Source organism: Dreissena polymorpha, chromosome 7 (assembly GCF_020536995.1).
Source record: "Dreissena polymorpha isolate Duluth1 chromosome 7, UMN_Dpol_1.0, whole genome shotgun sequence".
Taxonomy (NCBI): domain Eukaryota; kingdom Metazoa; phylum Mollusca; class Bivalvia; order Myida; family Dreissenidae; genus Dreissena; species Dreissena polymorpha.
In genome coordinates this window covers 20628557-20639479 of record NC_068361.1, presented here as the reverse complement: position 1 = coordinate 20639479, position 10923 = coordinate 20628557, and the positions used below count along the sequence as shown (strand labels likewise).

Here is a 10923-nt window from a genome sequence, read left to right as displayed (position 1 = left end):
ATATGCGACACACGATTTGCACCAACATGTGAACGTGTGTCTAAAAACTAAAGTTCTATCTATTTTTGAATTCACTGACTAGCTGCCTTCATGTTAGTTAGGTGAATAACTCGATCAGATTTACGGTTGTTCTCGGTTATCGAAGTTGTTTGTAATGCGATTCTCACCTCGGCGTCCGGGGTTCAATACCCGGTCTCGAAAGAATGTGAGATGGTTTTAATATCACCACTCCATAGATTTGGGTGTTCCTCCGGTTACTCCAGGTTCCCACACAATACAAGAACACACCAAATTAGATTTAATTCAAAACGTGGAAACAATAGGGATCCTGGCATAGTGCAGCCTTACGGGTGGAAGGGCCTTAAAAACTTAAAAATACACACATATATCGCCAAGTAGCTATGCACTCGAATATTGGAACATTCACTTTATTATGACGTCAAGAGTACATACTGCTCTTACAGACGCAGTCTTGCCGCTACACTTGAAACAAATACACAAGTTTACGCAATAATAGAACTTAAATTGTAATATTTTAACATTTGCCCATACACTTATCAGATATAGTATGTTACACCATGAATTGTTTTAAAGTAAGTTTTACCTTTTTTGGTAGCGCGACTTGAACAATGTATTACTCATAGTTATGAGTAAATTTATTATTCTCTATTCTCAAAATACTATTAAAATCTCATCATCTTTATAACCCATATCATCATCATTATCATTATCAAACAAATAATAAACCAAAGACAAAATAGGAGTGAGTGCTTGTATTTGACAGGACTTTCAACATATAAATGCAAAAAACAATTCTTCTGACGCCCGTATGTGTTATATGTGCAATGGATATAGACCTCAACGGCACCGCTCAATTGATTAGCCTCGAGACGACTGGAAACAGTGTAACATCTTTGTTCAGGTGTATAAAGAACTGAAACGATACTATTTAAATGCTGAAGGACATGTAATTATGAATTCTTCACGTGCACATGTGTGTCATGTGAAAAAATGCAAATTTATTCATAACAATTAGACGTCATGTATATATCTCAAATAAAGAGTTACTGTTTAAATAAACTGATCCCGGCCGATGCCAAAAGTGCACACAGGACGCCCACAATGCCCATCAATCACGCTAACTTGCTTAAATATTATAAATTAACAATTGTGAAACATTAATTTGTTCAAAGAAACTGCTAATATCTGCAAGATTCATCCATCACCACCAATCAAGAGAAGTGTACATGACTTCACGTACACCCCATACAATAATCAGTAGTAATAACCGATTCAGGTAAAACCGCGAGCGGGATACGCAACCCTACTTCCATTTTTGTTTTCTTATTTTTTTCTTTTAATGGCAGGGGGACGTATGAGGACCCATGGCTCGAGACCGGTGTCTAGGTGCCTTCATCACCTCCCGAAACCTCTAATTTTAGAGAAATCTACAAATAAGCAGCTATTATTATACTGTAAACATTAAGTATTATTTAGTAAAAAATGTAATTAAAACATTATCAATTTCATTGCGCAAATTAACATAACAAACAAACATCAAAAGCATCCCGCACACACCCCGGACATCAACATAAAAACAAACAAATCACTCAAACCATAAAATCCATAAAGCACATAAAAAGAATATTGATAAATCATAAGTATTCCGAGAAATACATAAATGCATATGACGAACAGCTATATTAAAACGACTTCAACATCTAACCAGTCACACCAAAATGAAAATATTAAGTAATCGTACAATAAGAATGTCTTTGAATTAAACGTTCATAACGAAAGACAACAAAAAATAATAACACTGAAATTTAAACATACCAATATTTCAATAAATATGCTGGAGGTACTATCTCCAGGAAGTGAGAGTCTCGAAAAACATGACACCCATAACTTAAAAAACCTCATTCAAACACAATATTAAGTAAAAATGAGTCAAAATAATCAAGAAAACTTAGCTGCTTCAGACTTAAATGAAAATACACCCATCGTCTTTCCCAGTAAAGGAATCGGTTTGTGTTAAGATCCCATCTCACATGGACTAAAAACCGAACTGAAAATATACTAAATATAGACTTTATAATTGCAAAATTATAAACATAAAAGCAATGTAACCAATTATTTAACCATACATATGTTCATTACGGGCGGGCGGGCGGGGTTATCACCCTTTCGTTTTCTTGCTCCATAACTTTGCCTGTCAAAAACAACCCTCGAATGGCGTCTCACTAGATGTGCAAATCATATATACCCCAAAACGAAAAATAGGAGTGAGTGCTTGTATTTGACAGGACTTTCGAATAAAACAAAGAGAGAATACAAATAATATAAAACATAAAATGAATACCTAAATATTCTCCACCACGTTATATACCTCTCGAACTGTGTTTTAACTGAAAAGATACAATTATAAACATTTGTAAAAGCAATAAAATTAATTCAATCAAAATAGGCACACTATGGCCTTCAACAACGGTCAACTGACCACACAAGCCAACTGGCTTATCAACATCAGGCACACTCTGGCCTTCACAAACGGTCAAATGACCACACAAGCCAAACGGCTAATCAACATCAGGCACACTCTGGCCTTCACAAACGGTCAAATGACCACACAAGCCAAACGGCTAATCAACATCAGGCACACTCTGGCCTTCACAAACGGTCAAATGACCAATCGAATAATGCACAAGAGAATTACACAGATATTATAAAACAATATTTACAAAATTAATGATAAACATTAAAACGGAAATAAAAAATATCATAATCATAATCCTTATAATAATAATAACATACTACATAAACCATACCTTTATGTTCTCCAATACTTAATATACCATTCGTACTGTCCAGTTACTGCACTGCAAAAAATAAACTTGCAAAGATTGTTAATTCCATGTGAACATGCTTTTTAAGAAAATAAGTTCAACCCACACAAGCAAACCGGCTTTCACACATCAGATCAACTTGCTTTAAAAACGGTCAACTGACCATACAGGCAAACTGGCTTACCAAATCAGGCCAAATGGCCGTAAACAAATTGGTCCAATGACCACAAGGAAACATACACACAACACAAACACAGCACTTAATAATACTCAAAAGCATTTCCAAACCATTTATATAATAATATATTATAGTGTCTTTAAATGATGACATTTTAACACCGGTTGCGTCATCCCTATACATTGTACACGTATCGTAAGCACTGACCTACTTACGATAAATTCGAAATGACTCACAAATTTCTTGTAGTCTTAAGCGTTTTCATACATACAATTAAGAATTCATAAATCCAACGTGTAGTTTAGCATAACATTGGACAATATCCAATCAGTTATGGTATTTTGGGCCATTGAAAATCAATTGCATCAGATGGCATTGTCATCATTTCCCGCCAATCTGTCAAACCACATTTGGTATGATCTCCGCATGCGCCATGGCCTAGTTTTGATATTTTCTGTAAACTATGTAAGCATGATTGGCATCAAATTAAACCTGTTTAAACTATTTTTTCAATGCTAGAAATCAATCATTTTATATTTTTATTTTTATTTTTTTATAATTGGACACTATTACTAGTAACTATATTATTTCTTGATTTGTATTGAAAAAAACTGCACTTGAAATCCAAATTAAGTTTGAATGGTTTTACAAACTGATTTTTTTAATAATATCTGGAATGTTTATTGTCCCTCTTTGGACACCGTATGTCTACAATTTTTCCTAAATGAGGTCATTAAATTAAGTGCGCAAGATTACCGGACACTGTGACAGTTTGAAAATGAGGTGAGTCATGTTTGTTTTGAAATCAAATGAGACAATTCTTCACTGAATTAATCAGATATTTTTGTGTTAATAAGCACATGAACTTATTATTTTCGTAATAAATTTAGATATTCAGCTGTCAATTTTCAAAAGAACATGTTTTTAACCAATTGACCCTTAACTGCGCAAGATTACCGGACAACATCGTATAGTTATTTGTCTGTTCAACCTCACACAGATGCCATTGCCAAAGTTTATTTGCAGAAGATTATTTTTAGTAAAAGGGTGCGTTCGTAGTAAGGTGAGATATAATGAGCGCTTGTACTGCCTTGCTTTAAAAGCCATGCAGTTGTAACTCTGCTTTGAAACCTGAAGAGCCCGGGTTTAACCCATTTATGACTAGCGTCTAGAAAAAAGGCCTTGGCAAACAGCGTAGACCCAGATGAGACGCCGCATAAGGCGGCGTCTCATCAGGGTCTGCGCTGTTTGCTTAAAGGAATTTTTGTAAGAAATATGCTTAATTATAGAAATTAATATACTAGACATCCCTAATTTTGGAAATAAATTGATCCAATTTAGAAGGATGGGGGAGTCCATTAGGCATAAATGGATTATACAGGTGGTGTTCTGTTGTGGTCTACAGATCAGATTATGACCTTTTTTCTTCCACAGTTCTTTGAAGTTTGTAGTCAATTACATTTTATGACTTGTTGATGGTCACAAATGTGTTACGACTTTCAAGCAATTTGACCTAACTGAACTACTCAAGATTAATTTCGTTTTAATATTTTTTTTATAACAGGATAGAGTGCTTTTTTTGCTATAAATCAATCATGAACTCTCTATGTCGACCATCAAATACATTTGTTTTATTACTTGAGGTTATGAAATGCGTGAATCCGATAAACATCAACTTAATGAGAAATATTTAAGGGCATATTGAAGGCATTTTCCCCTGAACATATACGTGTATAAAAAAGTCCATTCCCTTGTTTCAAGTCAACATTTATTCAGCAGCAATGTTACATTGATGAGATGATAAGGAAATAAAAAAGAATGCAGATATTATTTTTTAATAGATAACTTCAGTAATTGATACGAAATAGCGTACACTAACTAGAAATTTACGACATTTAAGTCCTATTAGATACATGAAGATGTTCATTTAATAAATTTTACTTATCCTAAAAAACCAGCATAAAATAAGAAAAAGATTGTAACGCCTCTTAAATACCCCAAAGAACAATCGCTCTCAGAAACAAAAGTGTGATCAAATTTCTTTAATATATCTGATGTAATAGGCTCCTTTTTAACTACCGGCTTTGCAATTCTCCGAATGCACCCAAATAAAATACATCATAATAATCCTAGTAATAATAATAACATACTACATAAACCATACCTTTATGTTCTTCAATACTTAATATACTATTCGAACTGTCCAGTTACTGCATTGCAAACAATAATTTGGTAAATATTGTAAATTCTATGAGACTTTCGTTCCAAGAAAGTTCGGTAATCTGACAACACAAGCCAACAGGCTTTCACACACCATATAGACTGGCTTTAAAAACGGTCAACTGACCATACAAGCCAACTGGCTTTCAAAATCAGGCCAATTGGCCTTAAACAACTTGGTCCAATGACCACAAGAGACATGCACAAATACCAAACACATTTTACTAATGTTCTCACAATCAATACGTATGTTCTGCTCTTAAAATTAAAACTACCGACTTGACATTTGTTTTAAGGTTCAATTCACCAACACAGACAAACTTTAAGCTACTGATCGAACCCTGGCTCAAATTTCCATGGCAATAGCATAAGCTCAATTGATATACTAGAACACCGTATTAATTTTGATTTACTAATTTGAAAACAACAAAATGCTTAAAACACTCAAATACAAAGCTATAGGTACTTGGTCGGCTGCAAAACTCGTCAATTTTTGGAATTTTAACCCATCAAACAAATCCCAAAGAAAACCGGTATTGATGCAAAGTTGAATTTCAGTGACTCTAAAAGGAATACATGTACCATCTGAGAATAATCCCTGTTGCTGAACCGTTACTTGTTTTTGTTCAATTAAACGCAAAACCTAGAAACTCATTCATTTTTACGTGCTTAACCATAACCATACTCACTTTCTCTTCTAAATAATATGTATAGACCAACATCATTCGGTATTTATCAAACCTAAAATAATTTCATTCACAAAAAATTCGTTAATGTAGTATTATCCATTCACAAAATAATGTCAACTATTCCTCCTCCTCATCAATAACGTTAGCATCATCATCAACATTTATAACATCATCATCAATAAAATCATCATTATCAATCTTAACAAGTTATTTTCTTACACATAATTACACCAAAAAAAACAAACAAATTATACCTTTCGAGCTGCCCTCTTACTATAATGTTACACTATTCATTGTTTATTCTTCGAACTGTCCAGCTTCTGAAAAAATAAACTTCGCAAACATGTGTAAATGCAATTTCAACATGTGTTTTGAGACATTTTTGTGAACTGACACGCAAGCAAACTGGCTTATACGCATCTGAAAAAATCTGCTTTCAACAAACTGTCAACGGACAACCCGAGCCAACCGGTTAATTTACATAAGCCAATCTGGCCCTTAATAACATACATTTAATGTTCTCCAATATATAATATCCTTCGAACAGTACAATCCTAACATTAAATAAAAACAAAAATGTAAATGTAAACGCACGTTTTAACAAATTTGGTTAACAAACTACACACGCTAACTGGGTTTAACCACATCTGGTCAACTGGCTTTCACCAAAACGATAAGCAAATTACACATGTTAACTGGCATTCAAAAAACGGCCAAACACCATAAAAGCAAAATGTCTTTACACATCAAGCCAACAGGCCACCAAACAAGAACAAAAACTATCACGAAAACAAAATGACTTATATTGCAAATAAATCCGGTCTACTGTTGTTATCATTACAGTACCTACTCTTTAAAAATGCATTTAACTATGACGAAACTAAATTTAACAAAACCGATAAATGCCTTTCACTTAAGTTTAAAACAACAGTCTTATTGTCAACGCTCTTTTCAAACCAAATTTATACCACAGTTTATCCAAAATATCGTAAATTAATTAGCACATATGCATGCACCATTATTGACACCAACCTTGCAGGGAAAACTTAACGTCTTAAATTATTATGAAAAATATAATAACTCAAAATGTTTTAATTCAATTTAGAGAATTTTTTTTTAAATTGTATACAACAATAACATATAAACTGTTTATTCCAAATATCCAGCGAACGAGATGTAAAATATGCAAAACACAAACATGTTTCAAAAAAAGTTTACAAGACAAGTCTCTATAGCTGTTTCATAGGTGAATAGAATATATATTTCCGTAATGTATCGATTTTTGATGTTTCATTCTTAATTCACAATTGGAATACCTGAATAGTTTAAAGATATGTTCGCATAAATTTTTATCCGCTCATTATCATACCACGTCATATATCGCACACAACCATCAAGCTGAATTATAAGGAAAACGGCATTTAATTGTTATTAATCGTTTGTTGAATTATACGCTTGGAACTAATACACAAACTTGTAACACATGTATTACCATATAAGGTGTTATATCTTATAAACAATAAAAATAAAGCAAGGTGTTCGTAAAAACATGAGGGAGAGTGATCTAACTCTGCTATCAAAACAACCTGGAGTGACACACTATGTGGCCTTACCTATATATAATCCTACCAGACCATTACATTTGCAACCTCTTTTTGAACTTAAATAGTTTCATTTTTACCCAATAATCAAATCAATTGATGTATCTGAATAATTGGAACTAAACAAAAACAGCACAAATAAAGATATAGAGCATGTTATTGAATATAATTATCATAAAAGTTAACAAGGAACACAACCTGTGTTAATTTCAATCGGAAAGTTGTTGCCAGTGTTATAACAATAAACAGAACCAACAAGTCTGACCTTTGTTCGAAGTTCCAGCTCACCATTCCGCTTCTAGCAGAGAATCAGTCCTCTCATCGAAAATCTCCTTCCGAATACTATGTATTTCGCAATGAACGCCTAAACTACTTTATCACCCTTTCGTTTTCTTGCTCCATAACTTTGCCTGTCAAAAACAACCCTCGAATGGCGTCTCACTAGATGTGCAAATCATATATACCCCAAAACGAAAAACTCGTGCGCTTTCGCGCTAAAACATGCACAAAAAACCCGTGCATTATACGCGCTAAACTATTACCATAATCTCTCTTCTAAATAACACGTATTAAACCATACTATACCGTATTTATCAAACCGAGAATAATTTCATTTATGTGCATGCATACTTTTTACGTTTCAAACTTGTCAATGTAACGACCAGTTGCTCTTAAAACATACTTACAAAGCCCTATGCATCAATGATCTATGATAATTAAACATGTGTATAGGACTTAAGGTTTTGATTTGACAATTTTAATTTTACTAAATGGATGTTTTTTACATCGAGATTGATTTTAAGAGAGATTCTTTGAGCATGCTTAGTTGACTATATTTTGCTATGCAAGATTGTTATCTGTTACATTCCGATCCAAGTCAGGATGGTCTCATACTCAGTGACTCAACAAAAAACCTTAAGGCATTACTATGTATTGCTGTTTGACGTCCTTATGTTAGAAATAATTTTATAAAACGTATTCCCGATTTTTGCAGTAGCGTATCCTGCTGTTTTGAAAATTTAGGGGAACATCATACGTGAAGCATGTGAATGGTGTATGTTTACACTACGCGGGATACCAATAAATTAATTAAATGCTAATTAAATTTCCCGAACGTGACATTAATCCATCATCCGGTGTCTAAATACAAATTCGTAACTTGAGATTATAAAGAAAGTTTGTTAAACATTGTTTTAAAGGTTAATCATTAAAAATAGTTCATATACACTAAAAGTGATATTGGTGTAATATTGATAGTTTTATAACTGAAATATATTTTTTAAATTGTCCATCTAATCGTGGTACATTTAAAAACTCATTTTGCATTCACCGAAAGCAAGTGCACACATGCATTGATATGGCTACGCCGCTCCATAAAGTGTCAATGACCGAAGTGTTAAATATTTAAAATAGTATGAATTGAGTTCAACTCTTCAGATCCAGAGAGTTGTTTTCCTGAGCAGCATCGATATTTGCAACTGTTCAGCCACCTTTGGAAATACGTGCTTTACTTTTCATACATTTATATAATTGTGATTTTCTGGATTAATTCATTAAACTTTTATTTTATTTTTTACATAAATCGAAACTAACAAAGTGTTTCAAACGCTTAATAGTTTATTGTGTATTCATGACTGGAGTTATTTTAAGAAACGTGTTGGAAAGTGTAAGATGTATTTGCAGCAATTGGCGTAATTTCTCGATGATATATGGGCAGTTTCAAGGTTTGAAGCTGTAGTATTTTTATATAAAACAACTAATTTAGGGAAAAAAACTGTTTATATGCTATGCTATTTGTGAAGCAAAATCTGTTAAATATTTAGTATACATATTTTGTATATATTATACTCTTATTGCGACGGCATGTCTCTCAGACATTATTTTGTAGTTCGAAATAAGAATATATCCAAACAAAAACACTTTTTTTCATTAACGAACACGCATGATATAGATTTAATTAAGAACATCAACCGTGGAAAAATCATTGAGTTTGATAAATTGTATTATTTCGTCCTATACTGTGCCTCTGCCAATTTTAGGTCTTCATACTTACGTAAAGTCGACTAAATTGTTTGAAATGGTTGATTCAATCGTTTAACACTGTAACTGTCAAACTCAGCATGAAAGCATACATGTCTTAACACTAAAGATTTGTTGTTCGAAGATTCTATTGAATGCACTATTTATAAAACTATTTTACGTATTCTCAAAAACAAAACAGAAACAAAAACAAACAGACACACTACACTCGTAGCATTTACTCGGAAATCTATCCTTAATAAAATACGATATAAAACGCATCCGCATTTGTCGACAAACATAACCCACACGGTAACATTACACATACTGAATTTGACAAATCGAAAAAAAAAACTGAAGAAGAGTACAGAAATGATTTTCATGTTCAAAAAGTTACCATATGTTTCTATTTTATTGTATTCAAATTATTTATATATATTCATTGTGCAGTTTATTCTGAAGACTTTGAATAAATGATGAAAATTGGGCATGCTTGTCTGATTCTTAGTTATGATAATGCAAGCCATTGGGAAACGAATGGGATAGTAAACAATTTGTGATTTGTTGCGTGTTAAAAATTAATGATATACAATATATTTGTCTATAACACACATTGATAAATGGAAATAAGAAACTTCGCTATTGATCCATTTTATATTAATAAAATCAGTTGAATTTCGGAATAAAAACAAGTAATATTAAACGTTTTTTTACACCTTTATTTATTTTTTTACATATTATATACAGTTTTATGTCAACATGCGTTTATTTCCAAAGGAGCGTTTAAAGCGTTCGAAGTCCAGGGCATTCTAAGCTGTTCAATCACAACTTGATGTCAAATTATTTGTCAAATTAAGATTCTCATTCAACAATTTGTTTGTTTCTTCAGTATTGATATGTGTTTTTATAAATTTGAAGATTTTGTCTCCGTAACAGATTTATTACAGTAAATATTCGGGCGGTTGCTTACCTTTTCCAGTCTTCCGTATTCTATCCAATCACGTGAAATACCTTTCAAGATAGTAAACTTTTCCGAAAAGTGCTATATTTTACTCGTTCATATGTTTTATTGAATGAATTTATACAATATGATGGCTCGTTAGTTTTATAGTTGTTCAATACTATTTGTAACACTATTACATCTGTAGATTTTTATATATAAAAAACAATTTCTTGTGGCAATTATATGCAGCGGGAAACATTGACAGTTAATGGAATCGCGCAAACGTTTATGTGTCACGGAATATAAACTTTCAACAACGATTGCATGTATATCAATAACAGTTGGTGAATAAATTGTACATTGTTGTATACTGTCATGTATGTAAAGTGATGTGAAATAATTGTTATAAACATATAGTATAATACTT

General features: G+C 32.5%; 1 long non-coding RNA gene across 1 annotated transcript; it reads right to left on the bottom strand.

Moving 5' to 3' along the window:
* Positions 1 to 758: 758 nt before the first annotated feature.
* LOC127838446 (uncharacterized) lies at positions 759 to 8145 on the bottom strand. Its single transcript, XR_008029811.1, has 2 exons — positions 2363 to 8145; positions 759 to 2068 (listed from the first exon to the last, which is right to left on the bottom strand). It is a non-coding gene; the product is annotated as an uncharacterized LOC127838446 (long non-coding RNA).
* Positions 8146 to 10923: the final 2778 nt, after the last annotated feature.